This window comes from Cylas formicarius, unplaced genomic scaffold (assembly GCF_029955315.1).
Source record: "Cylas formicarius isolate icCylForm1 unplaced genomic scaffold, icCylForm1.1 PGA_scaffold_6__28_contigs__length_40554024, whole genome shotgun sequence".
Lineage (NCBI taxonomy): Eukaryota > Metazoa > Arthropoda > Insecta > Coleoptera > Brentidae > Cylas > Cylas formicarius.
Window position 1 is genome coordinate 32,120,493 of NW_026844347.1, and position 20,418 is coordinate 32,140,910.

The 20,418-nt window shown below is 33.8% G+C and overlaps 1 protein-coding gene across 2 annotated transcripts in view; it reads left to right on the top strand.

Moving 5' to 3' along the window:
* Positions 1-956: 956 nt before the first annotated feature.
* The window catches only part of LOC132703727 (sodium-coupled monocarboxylate transporter 1), a 93,434-nt gene continuing 73,972 nt past the window's right edge, over positions 957-20,418 (top strand). The window contains exon 1 of one of the 2 annotated variants that reach the window (XM_060673165.1): positions 957-1,183. The gene's annotated coding sequence lies outside the window, so the exon portion shown is untranslated. Of the gene's footprint in view, positions 1,184-1,536; positions 1,662-20,418 lie in introns of those variants that run through there. The other variant, XM_060673166.1, reaches the window with a different exon arrangement.

Genomic DNA, 20,418 nt, shown 5'->3' on the forward strand with positions numbered 1-20,418 from the left:
AAGAATATCATGGGTCCAAAAAGTAACAAACGTAGAAGTTCTCAACCGCATGAGAAAACAAAAAGAACTTATGCTTACCATCAAAGAAAGAAAAACTCCTTATATTGGGCACATAATGCGATTTGAAAAGTATGAACTTCTGTTAAAGGACATTCGACGATGGTTTGGTTGCTCATCGCTCGACATCTTCCGTATGGCCGTATCTAGAACCACGTTAGCTATTTGGATCGCTAACCTTCGAAAGGAGACGGCGCCAGAAGAAGAAGAAATTATTTACCAGATTACCCGTTTATATAATTGTTGATGGCAGCATATTGCTGACTGATCATATTTATTGAAACCAACTTGACAGCAGTTTCATATTAATATTTGAACTTTGAAAACACTTCTAATAATATCGCGTAAACAGTAAATGTACTAAGATCCTTTAACAAAAATTGTCTTCGTTTAGTTAGATGGTAGTTTTGGAAATATTATAACGTAACATAATGCAAAGAATATGTTTAACAATACTAAAAAATATCATTAATTAAATGAAAGGACAAGGAAAAGTTTCAGAACAACATAAATAATTGCATCGGAGATCTAGTGTAAGCTTGCGACGGTTCAAAAGATAATTTAACAGTAGCGTTAAGTTTAATAAAACGATCGAATCGATAATTCGGCCTTTTTAGGGCCCCAAAAATGATTCCCACGCCGGTCCAATGTTTCTTGCTTTTAATATAATTGGAGCAAACTTTCGATCAATTGGTCAACGGGCAGATCATTTTCAAAGAAAATTTGACAAATTACTGGAATCGAAAGAACCATTTAGACAGTAACTGTTCACATCGCAGACGCCCGTAAAACTTTCCCTTCTACTCGAGTATGTGCACTCAACTTGAACTCATGTTGGGTATCTACTGCATAATTACAGGTCTGCTCATTGTACGACGAATATTTTATAAGGCCGCATACTTTCTGCGTTTGACATACACAATTTAAACGGAAAATACGCAACTCGTGTCAGTAGCGTTTAAATTCGTATGTGCGCGAAGCCGGTCCGGCCGGTGTGGTTTTTAGTGTTAAAATTTTAACGTTATTAGTGACCTTGACGGGCGGTGCCCAAATAATAAACCAGAATTATCTCCGTGCCATCTTCATGGCATTGACCATCGCGGACGCTGGTTATTTATGATATGAGGTAAGGTTTAAGACATATACATAACCTGTTGCAGAAATAATTTAATATTCAACTTGGCCAGGGCGTGTGGGAAAACATCGCGTCACGATTTTTTCGTCTGTGATTCTGGGAAAAGCGTCGCAGACTGTATTTCAACAATCGATGCACTCTCACGTTTGCTCAATTACGTTTTATAGCCAATATAATTAGGAAATCGGGAAACATTGTAATTATTTCCAAAACGCGGGGTATAGCGTTTGAAAAATAACGCCTATGAATCACAAAATTACTGATCACGACCGTCCGGGTTCGCGGTTTACGTAATCATCAAGGATTTAGAAAGATTTACCGGGAATGTGTCTTAAATTTATAGGATTTACCGCGAGTGTAGTGATAATGTAGTTGGGATTTGCAGAATTTAGCGGGAATGTACCGAGAAATGTAATTTAACCTAGATCCAAAGTTTTTGAACTAACCAAAAATAATTACTAGAAACAAGGTAAGTAAATAGTTAAATATATAAATAGAAACCTCTGATTTTTACAAAAAATAACCCGTGTTTATCACCAAATTACTGATCACGGCCGTCCGGGTTCACGGTATACGGAATCGTCAAGAATGTTTTAGGCGCAGCGCAGCTCAAAAAATTCTCAACATTTTACATCACAAATTTCTGCAAAATTTAATTTAACCTAGAACCAAAGTTTTTGAACCAACCAAAAATAGTTACTAGAAACAAGGTAAGTAAATAGTTAAATATGTAAATAGAAACCTCTGATTTTTACAAAAAATAACCCCTGTGAATCACAAAATTACTGATCACGACCGTCCGGGTTAACCTTTTGACGTAATCACCAAGGATTTATAAGGATTTACGGAGAATGTGCCTTAAATTTATAGGATTTACTGCGGGTGTACTGAGAATGTAGTTGGGATTTGCAGAATTTAGCGGGAATGTACCGAGAATGTTTTAGACGCTGCGCAGCTCAAACAATTCTCTACATTTTACATCACAAATTTATGCGAAATTTTATTTAACCTAGAACCAAAGTTTTTGAAGCAACCAATAATAGTTACTAGAAACAAGGTAAGTAAATAGTTAAATATGTAAATAGAAACCTCTGATTTTTACAAAAAATAACCTCTGTGAATCACAAAATTACTGATCACGACCGTCCGGGTTAACCTTTTGACGTAATCACCAAGGATTTATAAAGATTTACGGAGAATGTGCCTTAAATTTATAGGATTTACTGCGGGTGTACTGAGAATGTAGTTGGGATTTGCAGAATTTAGCGGGAATGTACCGAGAATGTTTTAGACGCTGCGCAGCTCAAACAATTCTCTACATTTTACATCACAAATTTATGCGAAATTTAATTTAACCTAGAACCAAAGTTTTTGAAGCAACCAAAAATAGTTACTAGAAACAAGGTAAGTAAATAGTTAAATGTATAAATAGAAACCTCTGATTTTTACAAAAAATAACCCCCGAGAAAATTACTGATCACGACCGTCCGGGTTCGCGGTTTACGTAATCATCAAGGATTTATAAAGATTTACGGGAAATGTGCCTTAAGTTTATAGGATTTACCGCGGGTGTACTGAAAATGTAGTTGAGAGAGTTGCAGGATTTGCCCGGAAAGTACCGAGAATGTTTTAGGCGCTGCGCAACTCAAAAAGGTATATTATGCAACAAGTGCGGTAAACGGCATTTGAGTCACGAGTTTATTTGGCAAGAGCGGAGCGAGTGCTTAATAAACGAGTGTGATAAACAGTTGAACAAACGTGTTTCACACTATACCTTTTCTACGACGGCCACGAAAAAATCACAATTTAAAATATTAAACAAAAAATGTATTAGTTGCTATTAAACCTACTTTGCTATTGCTGTCTCTTTTTAACTGTGTAAGTTAGACAGAGAGAGATATATTAATTCGATATGTCATGTAAACATCGGAAGAAACAATTTTATAACGCAATGTTGTTTTTTTATAACAATTGGTCAATAAGTAGTTTATTTAAAGAAAATGACTGTAATTTTAAGAAAAATCATCCAGAGAGGATTAAATTTTTAAAGTTGTATAAACAAGAAAAAACAGGAATTGACCTTCGATTTTGTTTTTTTACTGCCGTCTGTAAAATGCCTAATCACACACCGATCTAGCATGCGGGAAGCGTCACTTTACGACGTCAATTTCGTTTCCCACGAATCCGTGTTTTGAATTTTGACGTTTGTCAGTTTTGACTTTCATGTCAGTTAATGTATCCGTGTTGTTTTGCGAAAATGTACTGACAAAGGTCAAAATTCAAACTGTGCGGTAAAATCTCCGAAAACATTCGATCGCTGCCAAACCTGTACCGTAAAATCCCGGAAATGTCCGTAGTAGCTCGGATCCGTGGGAAACGAAACTGACGTGGTAAAGTGACACTTCCCGCACGCTAGATCGGTGTGTAATTAGGTATTTTACGTACGTACGGGAGTAGAAAAAATTCTCTACATTTTACACCACAAATTTAATTTAACCTAAAACCAAAGTTTTTGAACTAACCAACACTAGCTACTAGAAACAAGGTAAGTAAATAGTTAAATACATAACTAGAAAGTTCTATCTATAAAAATTCCTTACATTTTAAAGTCATTTTTTGTGAAAACTTATTAATCTTTTCTTATCGGTCTGTCCTTAGTATTTCTTATCTCTATCTCTAAATACTACCATTTCTTCATTTCATAAGTAAATTGTAAGCTACAACGACAACGGTCAGATCCATTTGAATAAGGATATGGTCTCAGGGGAGACGCAATATAACTGATTCAATTTCCCTCGGTGTAAAAAAACGTCTACGAATCTGCATAAATGGCGATAGGTAAACGTCATTGCACAAAAGAAAACACGTAAAGACAAAACCAAACGGAAAACGTGGCGACTCGAATAAACATATGCACAAGACCGCGTTAATGAGACTTTTTTTCCAAGTGACCTTCAAAGGCCAAGAGTACAGCGAATATTGCGTAATGGTTTTTGTGGTCAATATATTCATTAGCCTTTAGGGTACAACGTAAAAAATAATAATTCACAAATTTGTTTACGTGATGATTCAAACAATTACATTTATTCTTACAAACAAGCGATTATATTAGGACACCTAATATACGTATAAAAAAGGTTTAAATATCTTTGCTTAATAATAACAATAAAAAAAGGTTTTTCGCAAAAACACTAAAATTGAGACACAAAAGCAAACACAACGGGCACTGTCAGTCTATTGAATTTCTTTGCCAATTCTGCTGGCACATCACTTCTAAACGTTAATTTTAGCGTTACTCTGATAATAAATATTATTATTGTCTTTATGTTTTTGTTAAATTGCAACTTGCTTGCGTTTCGCCAATCCTCCTGTTAGCTTCTTAAGAGCTTAACTGAAACTGAAGAAGCCAACAGGATGATTGGCGAAACCTTGGCAAGTTCGATTCAACAACAACCGTCGCAGGAGAAATCCAGAAGTTTTGTAAATAGTATATTCCAAATTGTTCAACTTCTCAAAAGGCGATGTCTAGCTTAAGATCTTAATCTCACCTAATCAACCATTAGCTATTAACCATTTTTGCGAATATTACAATAATAATAAATCAACAAGCTAAATTTTATTTGTGCAATATAAATTTTTGTTTAGATACCTCAGTAATTCCTGGAAGTGGCCATTTCGAAAATTCTATAACTGACTTGGATTCAAAATATTTTTCTACTCCTTTCTGTAAAATACCTAATTACCCACCGATCTAGCGTGAATCCGAGCCACTTCGGACATTTCCGGGATTTTACCGCAGGGATTTGGAAGCAATCGGATGTTTTCGGAGATATTTCCCACGCTTTGAATTTTGACGTTTGTCAATTCTGACAGTCATGTCAGTGAATGTATTCGTATTGTTTTGCGAAAATGTACCCAAAAACTAACGGTGGTAGAAAAAGTATATTATGCAACACGTTCGGTAAACTTTTTAACTCACTTGTTTATTAAACACTCGCTCCGCTCGTGTCAAATAAACTCGTGAGTCAAATGCCGTTTACCGTACTTTTTGTATAATTATACTATTACCAATTACTATATCGTCTTACCAAAACAATTAACGATCCTACAAATACCTTGCTAAAGAATAAAGAAATTTAATTAAATTTAACTCTCTCTATCGAATAAAATTACCTTACAGTACTCGAACCGTTAAATATGGACGTAAAAACATTTGTTTGCATTGAAATGAAGATACCACAAAAAAAGGGCCAACCCCATAGTAGCTGCTTCAAATAGCGTTTCCAGAAGACCCATGTAATGCGACATTGCAGTTAGTCATTTTCCATCGAGGAGTCGTCATCAATGTTGAATAGTATGGAGTTAAATTTGAAATTGCAAATTGCGTAAGATTTTTGAAACTCTATGTAACACACGAATTGCTGTTGTTAAGACTTGTTGAATGTTGGAGAGAGGCTGCAAACCATCTACCGCAAAAAAGTGACTATCTCTCTGTATCCATAAAGCCCCGAAAGTTTCCGACCATAATTTGAGAACGCTATAGATCACGTTCGGACTTCAAACACAACTATCCATAAGCACGGCCGGAAAACCTATCTATGTAAGTTTTAACCCAAAAGTTTAATGATTAGTTAACCCTACTACCGAAATATATAAACTTTGATTAATAGCTGTTGCTCGGCAAACATTTTGTTAATTTAGTGCTCTACACCTAGACGACGTTAAAATTAAGGGATCCCGCGTTTTCCATAAGGGTCGTGTTTCACATTTGTTTTATTATGGGCCCTTTATTATTCGAGTATACCGCGAAATTAAACTTTGCCGGGGGGAAAATTGTAATAAGACATATTTTTATAACTGAAATCCGCAAGAAATAAAAACGAACGAACTGCCGCAGAATTAACGAAGTAAAACTTCAAGCAATCGCTTTAAGAGTCTCGAAAGCAACTTTTCATTGCCAAACTTGGGGGGAATCTTTAGAAATTCGTAAAGATTTTGGAAACTAAGTAGTTTTTACTGGCGTGGGCGATGTGAACTTTTCCGGATTTCTAGAAGCTCCGGTGGTAAAGTTAGGGCACAAGGTTATTGAGTTTTTTATTTTATCAGACCAGACTTCATACATGTATAATCTATAATCCCCTACTAAGGCCTAGTAGTTCTTCCAATGGTTCTTCCAATAGTTTAGATTTGTTTTTTTTGTTGGTCGTTGAACATTGCGAAGTTTTATGTAAAGGAAATTAGCGATAAATAAAAAACAATGTATAAAGGTAACAATTTTACTGCAATACAACCATAACAAAATTAATCGTTAACTGGGTATTTTTTTTTATATATTGCTATTGGTATTGGTATTAAAGGGGGCGCCCTCGCGGGCGTCAAAGCACTTAGGCCACCAGATGGGCCCGTTGTGCCCCCAGGCCGCTCTGAAGGGCGTCCATAATGCCGCCCCTCCTATAGAAGGTCAGCAACTCCTTTAGCCAAATACCGTGCACTGAGTCCGGATCGATCAGGGCCGTTCCGAAGACTCCCAATCTTGCCCATGTCAAGGCAGGGCACTCGGTGAGCAGATTTTACATATATTTACATTTTATTATAAAACAAAATATGTATAATGATATAGGTTTATTTACATCAAGAAGCGAAAAAAATGTTCTTAGACATATCATATAAGATATCATATCATAAGATGCACTTTTTGCTCTAATTGTAACAAAAAAAAGGCCGAACAGTCGAGTATAAATACCTGAAAATTATTTACTTAAACTTTTCGATTTTTCGATAGGCAGGTTTAGTGTTAGTTGAAGTGATCTTATTATCCAATTGTTTCTTCAAATAACAGCTGTACAAAAGGATATGTGAACAATAGTCAATTCATCAGAATTATCGCTTCAACATTTTGGATTGCTTCCAACATAACTTAGTGAAGAGAGATTACATACAGAGACTTTCACTCAGCACTAATACCACCACGTGACAAAATCCTACTGCAATTCATTGCTTTCAAAAAGTAACCTTTTTATGTCTTTCTGTCTTCTTATATGTCTATTATAACAAGATATGAATAGTGTGTTTTGTGGAGTATGTGTGGCTTTTGATGAGGTACAACGTTCTAAAATGATACAAAACTTTCAAAATGTCTCGCTGGATCAGAGTGATATAAGAATTATAGCTTACTTATACTAGAATCAGTGAGCTTTGGTTCAGATGGAAAATGATGTATCGCAGAAATCCAGAGGGAAGTCAGGCAGGGTTCAGTGCTTACCCCATATCTCTTTAATATATATATTATAATTAATAACTCTTTTAGAATTAATTAATTAATAATAAAATTATTTAATAACAGCCGGTAAAATAATTCTACAAGATCAACCAGATCAACAACAGCTAACCAAAACTAACTTTAGATGAACAGTACACACATAGTGTCAGAAAAGTGCAATGGTTCCTAGAAAAATGTAAACTAGTAAGCCTTCCTCGTTGATCCTTTGAAATTTATTTGAAAAGCTAACCCAAAACTCCCAAAATCGGAATTAGGGTGGGCACTGTCCAAAGCCGACTTGTTGAAAGTTCACATCTTCTAAAAAGGTAAATAGAAATCCAAAACTTTCCATAGCACAAAAGCTACTGATAGATATCCATTAGACATCAACATCAGTTTTCCTATAGAACATGGAGTTTTCCTTTGAAAGTGTGCAATTTGTCCCACACTGTACAATATTAATATGATTTAGTCGTCTTTATTTACTTCCCATGCGCTTTATAGGATCGACGGAGGTTGAATTTTGTTTTTGCACATCGCTGAACAATCGTCAAAGTTAAGGAAATCGGGCATGAAAATAATTTTCCACGTGTATTAAATAAAACCCACTAACCTTGCAAGTCAGAGCGATTTCTTGGAGTAATTCCGCACGGCGAATAGTTTCTATAATAGTCTATTTTCCGCCGCTTCGGAATGGGTATTCCATTTGCCCCAACTCTGTTATTCGAACATTAAATTCGTGTAATTTCAGGGGCAAACGCCATAAAACTCGAAAATAAACCTACCGTTGCAACCATCTAATGTTTATTTTAATGCAACCTTGCAGCTGATGTCACCATGTAATGCGTTCGTTTCAACTTCTGCTACATTAAAAGTTTTAATCGCGAGGGTTCATCTTGAACCGCATTAAAGGATATTGCTTCAATTAGACATTCCCCGATTTGATCCTCCCTGCCACGTTATACTTACGGTCTTATTTCTGCAGGATCTGCATTGCGTGTTTACTTTGAACTTGAATTTAAACCGATAGGTTATTCGACGGTGCACAGTGGTAAAGCCCTATCACTGAAAAAATTAGGTGGCCTTGGAGAGTTTGATGGCGCTAAATTACGCCATACATTTGAATGTCTCATTTTGTTAATCTCCATGGCTTCCAATAAATTTAATTTTCTACTTTTTGTGGCTGTATGTAAAATATTAAAATTGTCGACAATTTTTTTTTGTGTGTTTAAGTGCGTAGCATAATTAGAATCTAGACTATTTTTTTAAACCCTCTTTTATGTTCGTTAATGCGTTCCTTGAAGGATCTATCTGTTTGTCCAATATAAATTTTAGTACAAGATCCGCATTTCAACCTGAAGACACCTGATTTTTGAGATTTTTGACATTTCCTTTTATTGTTTTTTAAAAATTTTCCCATTATGTTGTCAGTTCGGAAGGCTATTTTTAAATCACATTTTGACCAATGTTCTATAGTCCTAGCTTAACGCTAAGTGTCCACCTCAGATAAAATCTCGATTAATAGTTTCGATTTGTCGCAGGGTCTTGTCCATTTGAGATCATTTGCGGCCTCGAAGATCTAGGAATTGGATACTAGGCAGTCACTACAGTCTCGTGACCAGGATAATTTCATGCCTTGCTTGAAAGTTGTGTTTATTACATTTTTTTCACATCTAAGACTATGCAAACAAGAAAACTGAAAAAAAAGATGTAATGGGCGGATAGACGAATACAAAAGTTTAAAAATTGTATTCGGATGTCTGCAGTGCAATTTGAACTGCCTTTACTTTTAGTCAAACACCAGATGGGCAAGGAAGATACAAAAATAAGTGATGTAAATCCTGTTCACGGCGGATTAATGGCCACGGTCTGTAACACTTTTATATTTCTCAGCTCGTACTATAATTTCGTTAAGAATGCCCAATTCTTAATATCACACGAACGTGAAATAAACTTGTCTTTTTTAATACTTGTTCCTCGTAATGATGTATTATCCGAAAAACTTCCTCATCTGTTAAATCTCGGTTATCTACAGCGTTTTCCACTCCCATCTACGAAGAACTAATACAGATAATTACTGGAAATTAATATATCAGCTTTTTGGATATCTCAAACAACGACAATGACAAAAAAACCCGAGATAGAGCAGCACTTGTGACACCTGGATTCTCTGACATCGGCGCGAGGGTATTCTGAGGTCCCTTTTCTAGTGTGAAACGGGATCTTCTCGAGATAATTTTTTCTCAAATGGACAATTACCTTATAAGAATTCCTGTTGTGACCCGCTTTCAAAATTATGATTCTCGAAAGTCCGCAGAAAATAACTACTTCTTTAACTGTCGTCACAGCCTTGATTGGCTAAATCTATGATGACACATATCAGTAAATACCAATCGTTAACGTTATGTTCCTTGAATTTTACGTTTTCGAGAGCGTAGTTATTGTAAAAACATAAAACGTCTGCACTAAAAGTAACCCTTTCAATGAGTAAAACAACATTGAATTGTAACCTCAATCAGATAGGTAGGTCGAATGGGCGATAATCTGAGTATTATGTCTTAAAAAATTAAATGCTTGTTAATGTTAATAAAGTGTTTACCAGCATCGGAAGGCCGTTAATAGAAGAAAACACATGAATTATTCACTATATTGCTAGGAATTCCACGTTAAAAGATACAATCAACTCCAACACACACAACCGTTATTATATATTTGAGGTTGATTTACTTATAGAAGTGATCTACTTTAGTAGTCTGTGTTAATGTTTTAAAAATAAATAATTACAGAGTGGCCAGAAGCCAACATTAAAAATTGTTATGAAAAACTCGTTAAGTCTTATTTGAACCCAGCAATTTTATAATTTTATAGTATTTAACATTAAATAAAAAGTTGGATATTTTAAAATGTAAGCAATAATCAAAGTACTAAGACGGCGAGCACTATTCTGGCTTGCTGCTTAGTTCAACATCAAAGTTTGACAGTTTTATTCGAAAAACCTTAGTCGTTGTTTATTGTTATTTTACTTGAAAAAATTGTATGCAAAAAGTTTTTCTAAAAGACAAAAATAAAATAGATAAGGGAGGAAACACTGCTAATAAATAAATCAAACGTCATCCTCGTTGATTGATTGATATCAAAATTGTTCTTCTCTCTTAAACAACAATTGTAATCCCAATTTCTAATCTCGTAGCAGACTATTGAGTCAAATTTTCTCTTTTGTGGTAAAGTGCAACTTTGCACCAGGCAAAAATCGTTCTTGCGTTCATATTTCGTGTTAAATTAACTTTAACGACAAATTTCCTTTCCAGTTACCTGTGTTACTGAGGCCATTATCGTGGTATCACAGGTTAATAAGTTGGATATTAAAAAAATTGCGACCTCGACACTCAACTATATTTTACGCCTTAATGTTATTTAATGTATTTATGTAATTATCTCCGAACAAAAAAAAACACAGGTAATAATTGCATATTGTCCGGAGCGTTATAAAATATCCACCAAAGTTCGTTAGAATTTCCGAGTATTTTTACCGTGACAATGGTTAATGCAAATAATAATAATAATTGCAGCGATGACTAGACATTGTTGCAATCGCTTCTACTCGACAATCATTCGAATCGATTTGAATTGGAAAATTTCTATTAAAGCACCTTACAAAATCATTAACAAATTGCCGTATTAGCATGAAACTAAAAAATATTAAACGTGTGGAGAAATGTGTAAATTTGCATAAATTTGTTATATTATATACTAAATATATAAATGAATTATCTTCAAAGTATTGGTTATGACTTTTGGGCCACCTGGAAGTTTAATTCAAATGAGAATTTATAATAACATCAACTAATTTGTCACCACAACAAAATACTTAAAATAAAGGAAAACAAGGAAATTAATATAAGATTGAGAGAGTGTGTGTACGAATAGTTAACCTTTCATTATTGGACATAAATCAAAGTGCTGACTCTATCGCTGGTAAAATATGTTACTTAGTGTTTTTTGAGTAAAAGAAATACTCCCAGGCCGTCAAACCTAGCTTTTTATAAAGAAGTTTAATTTTCAAATTGCAAAAATCTTGGTCTAAAATTATTTGTAATTAATTTTCGAGTGCAAGCAGATAACCTAGAAATTTTATACGTTTACCATTTCCTTGGTTACCGTTAAGCATCTGCCATTTGGTGTTTTTTTCTTATTTAGGGTCAAGTAATTTAACTATAAAGTAAGCAATTATAATTTTAAGTTCCATTAAATTAAATAAAAATTAGAAAAAAAAATTATTCAAAAAAACAATTTTGAATTGGCCTATGATGTTCTGAAATTTCTTCATTTTTCTCTCATATTTGAGACAATCTTCATAGAGCTGGCAGATTCTATTAATGCTAACAGTCACAGTTTTCTCTAACAAAAACGAAATTTCGCATATTCAATCCGTTTCTTGGAAAATGGCAAATATAAAAAAAAATGTTTTTCTACTCCCGTCTGTAAAAGACCTAATTACGCGCCGATCTAGCGTGCGGGAAGCGTCGCTTTACCACGTCAGTTTCGTTTGCCACGAATCCGAGCCACTTCGGACATTTCCGGGATTTTACCGCACGGGTTTGGGAGCAATCGGATGTTTTCGGAGATATTTGTATTCATGTTTTGCGAAAATGTATCCAAAAACTAACGGTCTTAGAAAAAGTATAGTATACAACACGTTGGGTAAACTTTAAACTTTAAATACCGTTTACGGCACTTGTTGCGTAATATACTATTTCCTACACTATACACTATATAAAATATGTTTTAAGTGAATGGCGGAACCCATAACGAATTATGTGAATTTTTACACACTTGTTGAATATCCTGTATACATCAAAATAATTTTAGCCAACTTTTAAGTTTAATTTGTTTTTGCTATTGGCAGCCATTTAAGCTTGAAATTCTAAAATTTTGTCTTAGAAGTCCAAATCTTTGCATCCACGTCTTCGTACTTTTCCACTTTAATTTCACTAAATTTTCAAAAAACTTTTCCCGTTCTAATTTTATTACTTCAGCAACATCTCCATCTCGGTCAATCGACGACGTTTCAGCAGGATCCCTTTCATTTGGAGCTCAAGTTTTAGTGGCGATACCACCGTCCAACGGGAATCGCAAAATCCGAGTCCCAAAAACACCTACTTATTCCAGAGAATAATTGAAATTTATTTGTTATTCCCGGGATTTAATTTAGATAAGGAGTAATAGAAATTCTCCAGTTAGCGATTTTAAGTTGTTCAAGATGGGTTCCTTATTTATATCGTCCTGTTTAACTCGGTTTATGTTTTAATTGAGAATCATTGAGACCGCCGAAGCAAATTCTAATTTACTGGATTTCCTCGGCACGGTAAACTAGAGCGGTTTATTAAACTTATACTCGTATAATGGTAATGAATCTATAAAAACAATTAATAATTAGCAGCTAACAACTAAGAACATAATTTGTTTAACGCAATGGAATAACTCGAATTGTTGATTGAGTGCACCGGTGCCAGTTTTTGGTTTCTACTTTTTGATATATTAATTAAATTTGAAATGAATCAAATGTTGTCTATTTTAAATCTTGGTTTGGTAATCCAGTTACGACTGTAAACTGTTAAATTAGTGGTGTGTCTACAATCGGAAATTAAACATTAATAAATGTTTTTCTTAGTAGTGTCGTTGATTGTGGTTATAATATTGAAGGGGCTAGGTAAGTTTGAAAAAATGTGGAGCATCTGAGTATACATCTGGATAGTGCGCTTCACAGATCAGTATGATTTAATAATCAGTAAAGCTCACAAGTGTTGGGGTTCTTAACCACAATGTCGAAATATGAAGTGCATATAAAACGGATGGATGCTATTCATGCTACACTATAAGGGGTTTGCGCGTAGATCTGGAGAAAGTAATGACTACTTCGCAACATTACATAACAGGAGAGAATATCTACATATTGGTTTGCTGATAAGATAAAAACCGTTGATAAATAAATCTTATTTGTTATTTTGAGTTCCGCTTTAATCAAATTTCTTAACAATTCTGAAGCAACAAAATTTTACTGTTCATGAGATTCAATCGTACCACGCTAGTGCACCTTTCCCTTGTCTTATTTTCGTTAGTTTTGGTTTGTTAATTAATATTTTTGAATTATGTCGGATTATGAAGTATGTCGCCGAAAATATGTTTCCGTAGAACTTGCCAATTTGAATCTTGTACTTTCGTCATGGTACTAGAATACATCTAGGAAATTCCTTAAAGCTTTAATTTTTAATATTATTTTTATTGTTATTAATTAATAATATATTTTATATTATTATATTGACTTTTCATGTTTGACAAGCTGTTGTTCCATTTCAATAAACATAAATCGCTTTGTAAAGCATCCAAAGGTTGGTTAAAAGCTAAATATCTAGATTTAGATGCAGCCCATGTCGTTCAGATGTCGTCAGCGGTTTATCCCTTGCTTTATAACTATACGGCTTTAATTTTTTTTTGTAATGTATATTTTTGTAGCTAAATGCAACATGAACATTGCAATTAATATAATGTATATTATTATATTGATTTTTTATGTTTTATAAGCTGTTGTTCCATTTCAATAAACATTAATGGGTTTGTAAATCATCGAAAGTTCGCTAAAAGCTAAATACCTAGATTTATCATAAAAATGTGACTATTCTTAGTCCTGAATTTCAAGTTAAGGCTTTAGTTTTAAGATCCCAGAGGCCATTCCATTTTTATAAGTCGAAAATGATAAATGAATAACGGAAAATAAAAATCCCAAAAAAACAAAGATTCCGAATTGTCAAAAAGGAAACTGGAGATATCTGTTCTCATCGGATATACCATGCGACCTTGTTGGTTACCGTCGCAAGGCTGTGTGCGAGGCGAAGAGTTCAGTGTATCGCCATGTTAACTGACCACAGAACTGGTCTGCGAATAGCAATATTATGGGCATTTAATGTCCACACCATACAGTTAGAATAACGACACGTTATATTTTAAGACTTAAACGGCGACTAAGCGTTGTTCTCACGCGCGGATGGGAAGTTTTTTTGCAACTTTTTTTTGAAAGGCAGTCGTGAACGATCAAAGTAATCGCGTTTTATATGTTTAACACACAAAAGAGTTTCAAGTAAATATAAAATAAAATGACGCATTATTTAAAAAACATATAAAAATTTACAAAAAAAATTCGCACGCCGAAATTTTGCCCATAAATCTCGTTATACCACTATCTAAATAAGTTATTGTAGGAAAAGCCGGTTTTATATGTTTATGTTATCTATCAGTTCAACAGTTTTGGCGGTGTTGCTCGCACATAATGGTAAAATTTAATTTTTATTGCTTTTTTGCTACGTTGTTATCCGGAACATGCAAATTAAACGCATTATATCTATATTCATGAATAAGCTTAGTCGATACAATTTTCTAAGTAAGTTAATGAATTTTAAAGAAAAAAATTCAAGCATGCGTGGCTCGAAAATAAATTTTGTTTTCTTTTTTCGCTTTTTATAAAACTCTGTTTTCATTACAAGAATTACAAGCTACTTGCAGCCATAATCGCACACATTTAAAAGGCACGGAGAACCTTCGTTTAATTCATTAGAAGGGATTAGAGAACATAACATCAAGTAAGAGTGGAGGTGTCAAGATTATTTTTAATAATAATTGTCAGAATTTGCAAATGAAGTTATTAAAATAGTACACCGTATTAAAAGCGAAACAATTTTTTTTTTTCGTACTGAACTCAAGTTCTATGGGCCTTTCGTTTTTGTTTATTAAGCTTCGGATAATATTAGATTCGATTCTATCTCTTGCTATATTTCTCAAATTAAATCATCCTCCACGGCTTCTCTCCATCTTCTCCGTCTACGTCTACCACGCTTCCTCCTCCCCTTTTATTTTATCCATGACATCCTGGTGAGGTACCGTAGCTATTGTAGTCTACTTGCTGCAAGAAATTTTTCCTTCTCTCCCAGTCATGCTCTATAGAGCTCACTGTCTTGTAGAGTTTAATTTTTGTTGCTCTCCAATTGTTAACAATTGTTACATTTTGCTGTTCATAGCCTTGCCGTCTTCACATTTGTTGGTTATTAGTACTCCCATTTAACTTTTCAAATTCATATATCTTGTTGGTCCCCATTTGTACTTGTAAGTTTTGTTTGCTTTTGCTTCCTGTTCCGCTCTTGAGCTTCATAAATTGTTTGGTGGTATTTTCAAGCTCGTTTTACTTCTTGCCAAGAGTACCACATCGTCTGCGTATGCTAGCCGTTGCTGGCTTTTATTGAACAATGTGCTGTTGATCCCACTTTTTCTTATTATGTCTTCCAGCGTCAAATTAAACAAGGTTGCTGTATAATATTATCTTCTTATATTGTTCTACAATAGTCAAATTTTGTTTATTGTTAAGAGGATACCGTAAATAAATGAAAAGAAAGATAATTATTTCTGGGCAAACCACTCGTAGAAAAATTAAATGTGGAAGTAAATATTCGTTATCAATTATTCCATATTACCAAAGTTACGTAGATTTGTGGACAATGTGACCAAAACCCGGCGACAATCAAGCGTTAAATATTTATGTTATTAAAGCATTATAACAACTCGGCAAAGTTTTGGGAGCATTTCCGAAAGCCGAAAACAATCCAAAATCCGCAACGTCGATTCTGCTTATGCCACATCCAAATTTCCCGATAATTTGATCCTGCTAAATATTTAATTTTTCTCGCAAATTATACAAATTTCCCAATGAATCGCTGGCGCAGCGGTAAAAATAATTACATATCGGCGTAGTTTGATCAGTTCGCGGTTTACCACAAAAACGTTCCGGTATTTATATCCGCGTTGCAATACTTGCAAAATTGGTATTATAATAATTTATAATATACAGTGTACAAATCCATATTTTTTTATTTTGCTCTTTTTGCCTTTTGCTTTTGACACGTTTATCAAATACACTCAACAAATGTGACAATATCAAAAAAATCACAAAGCACAACTTTAGTCTTATAATGAAGGGATTTCAAAATAGCATAAACCTTTTATATACAGATTAGTAAAATTCAGTTTAGTATCCAAGCTTTTGGCGGAATGTTGAACATTTATATTATCATTTTCTATGCAGGGCCTCATAGTGGTGAAAAGATTTTGAACAATGATTTTCTCCACAAACTTGCATCGTTAGCGATTTAGAAGGATAAACAGGAACACTTAAAGTTGTCAATGCAAGAATAATTGGGACCCTTCATATATTCAACTGAAAAATTTCTTCAAAAACCTGGACTTCATTTCTGGAAAGCAATATCACAGCTTGACTATAAAACGGCATTCCTGTTCTTTTATCAATAAAAACACATTGTTCAAATGAAAGCTAGTTCAGCGTAACTTCCTCAGCTACGTAGACTGCAAATTGAACTAGCTGGAGTGACAAACTTCCAGAGCTGCGAGCGTCCTTAACCCTGAGGCAGGTGTCTCTGAAAATGTTAAAAGTCTATAAAAGTCGTGATAAACCGGTCCTCCCTACAGAGAAATGAACTTCTAAAGAACGGCGCTGTTATTTTATAGAAAGAAAAAAAAACAACGTAAATTCGCAATAATTATAATTTCTTCACTAATTTTTTCAAAATGAAACCTTAATTCGTTTATTATCGTTTTTCTCGAAAACAATTAATTTTATCGACATTAAACAACTAACCTTGCTTTTGTTACTCACAAAAAATTGTGATAGTATTTTAAAAGTTGTAGATAGTATCTGAATCCTAAAGGTTTCCCACATTTTTCTGGACACCCTGTTGAACTAACTACTAGCTAAAAGTTAGTAGGTAAAAAGTTATATCTCCTAATCTTCCACACTTTTTTGCATCGAGATAAAAGAGGAATTTATATTTTATTATACTGAATTTTTATTTTTTAAAAATTTTTCGTTACTTATTTACCAAAAATTAGAATTTTACGTATCATTTTTAATTTTGTCTGATGCAATTTAGAATCTCATGTATGTTATTTATAACTCAAAGTAACTAAAAGTCCATATATTTTTAGCGAAATAAATGACCTCAAATTAAAAATGGGACTTTTAAAATCCCGCGAATTGGAATTGAATAAGTAATTTCTTCACTAAAATCCTTTTCGACTAAAAATCAGCAGTGGCGCTTGATCAATGTTCACAAATAAAACTAGACACACCGTAGATGGGCTTAGGGGAGAACCAACTTTCTAAAATTAATAGTTTCTGGCAACATTACTAATTAAATTGGATCTGCACACAATGCAAGTGCCTAACTAATCTTAGACTGTCGTTTGTTTACCGACAGGGTGAAGGTGCGAGGGCAATGTCATTAAATTTGTTCCAGAAATTAGCGGCCGAGTAACCGTAAACGCAAATGTCTTTATTCTCGTTTCTAAATAAAATTGCTCTTTGTTTAAGATTTCAAATGGTGCGTTGTAAGTTATTATTTCAATTTATTAATGTTTCGTACTTTATTTCATTAACAATGACAATTTACTTATTACGCTTCATTTTCATTACTGATTTTGAAAAACTATTTAATAAAAATGTTATTAATATACAACCTAGGGCTCAATCATATTTACATCAGATGATAAATTGTCCCTTTACCAGTCAAAACCATTGGAGTACCAACATTACCAAGTAAGAATTATTTTTTTTTAAACATTTTAACTAGATTCGGTATTTGTTTTATCTTCCTGTCTACCTACGACCGCAAATACATAATTATAGATACATAACATTTACACAAATTAAGATTGTGGAGCTCGAATTTAGCGAATCTATTTCGATTTCAAATTTTATTTAAAAGACGGGTTATTTTTAAATTTGGCGCATTCGGCGATATTATTTTCGGCATAAAAGCAGCCCAAAATATTTTTAGGTTTTTGGTGTATTTTCAATAGTGCTGAAGAAATACTACGGGATTGTTGTACTTCCATTGTCTACACATTGTGCAATTTAAAATAAAATAAAATGAAAACCGTGGAAAATCGATACGTTTTTAATATTTCAACTGAATTGATTATTAGCCTTTATTATTCATTAATTATTTTTCAGTCATAGAAAGGTCCTGTTAAAATTATAATTAAAAACAATCTATTTCAGTTAAAACTCTTGAAAATGTGAAAATTTTAATGAAAAAATAATTGAGTGTTTAATAAATAATCAAAAATTTAATAAACTAAAATAGCATACGTTTGTTACCTTTGCTATCAAATCCAAATTCATAGGGTCTTTTTTTGCTCCGTCAATTAATGTTTTTATTGAAGGGACATTAATTAAAGTTAGTTAGTTATTAAGTTAGTATTAAGGCTCTTAATTAAGGAAAAAATATTATAATTATATATCCGATTTAAAAGAAAGTGAAAATAAAACCGAAATAATCTCCTTCAAATATGTGTTTATTTTGTTCTATTTTTTTATCTGCTTTCTGTGGTTTGATATTTGGGTTACATCGATTTGGCCAGGCAACAAAAAATCTTTTAACCTTCCGAGCCTCGCGTACACAAGATTGTTGCCGAATATAATTAATAGAGCACGCCCAAATTCTCAAATTACCGTACGAAAGTTAAACACAGTTCGAAACATTGATTAAAACTTTAAATTATGCGCTACTTCGGTGTTTACTATTTCCAGTATGTTTGATAATATTGCGATTAAAGTTAAATTTTACGTGTATCACTGGGAAGATAATTGAGGATACGGCGTGCAAGGTTTCTGTGAAAGAAATGGCGTGGAATGGAAAAAGCTACTGAATGTTTTTCACGAAACATTTTGTGTTATATTGTGCTATGCCATACAATAAGGCACCAAAGTACGTTTACCCCTTCTTGGTTCTGCCCCTGCAACGCGAAAGACGTGCATTATTTGTATACCTAAATGTGAATCTTTAGCGGCTTCAAATTTCATATTATGAGACGTCAAGCTGATAAATAAATAAGTCGAGACTACTGAAGAGGACGTCATCAGTGACTCAAACTACTTACTAGCCAATTTACTTCGAGTCACATCCGGTGTAATCAAATGGGACGCAACCTATTTAGCTACTGATTACAGACGTGTGTGTGATTCACAGAAATCAGTGAGTAACGATCAGTCACTATGCTTCGCATATCGCGCCACCAGTCAGTTTCCAAGATAAGCAAATTACACCACAAATTAATGCAGTATTTGAAAGAGCGAAGGAATTCAAATACTGCGACAAACAGACAAATAAAAACAATATTTCATTCACTCACTTCTGAAATGTCAACACGTTACGTGTTCTGGTTGTTCAGTTTTTCTTCAACTTCTAGTGCAGAGCGTGATCGCCAAGGAGTGACTGACCAGACGATCTAAATTATCAGTTGATGTGAACTGGCCATGTCGTCTTTTAACTCTATTAGTAATCACAGCCTTAATAGACAATCTTCCTCTTCAGAACACTTTTCTATAAAATCAACTATCAAATGCTGTTTTTAAACTTTCGGATGTCGATTTCAATAGATAAAAAGTAGGCAGGAAAAATAAAAATAAAAATCAAATGTCAATTACATAAAAGTGCAAAGTTATCTAAAAAACAAATTTCTAAAAGATGTAAAAATAATTTTCTCATGCCAATAGACTATTCCCAGAAACAATAACAATTCTCGCTATTTTTAACGCATCCTTTCATGTAGACGCTTAAGTGCCCCTCGAAAGCGGATAATCTATAAATGGCTAGAGAATTCTGTCTTTTTGTTTCCCACCGTAAAGTAATGCTGGTGGACGAAATAAATAGAATCCAAACGGTATTAGAGAAAAACTCGTTTGTTGACTATCGGCGAATAAAGCAAATCCACTCTATTAATAGACACCGTCCGTCAACGTACTTGACCACTCAAACGATATAAACTATTTTCCAACATGCCCAAGACACATGAACGTCTTAGGTTTTTTTTGCCTATTTTTTCCAGGCATTTTATATAGCTTATA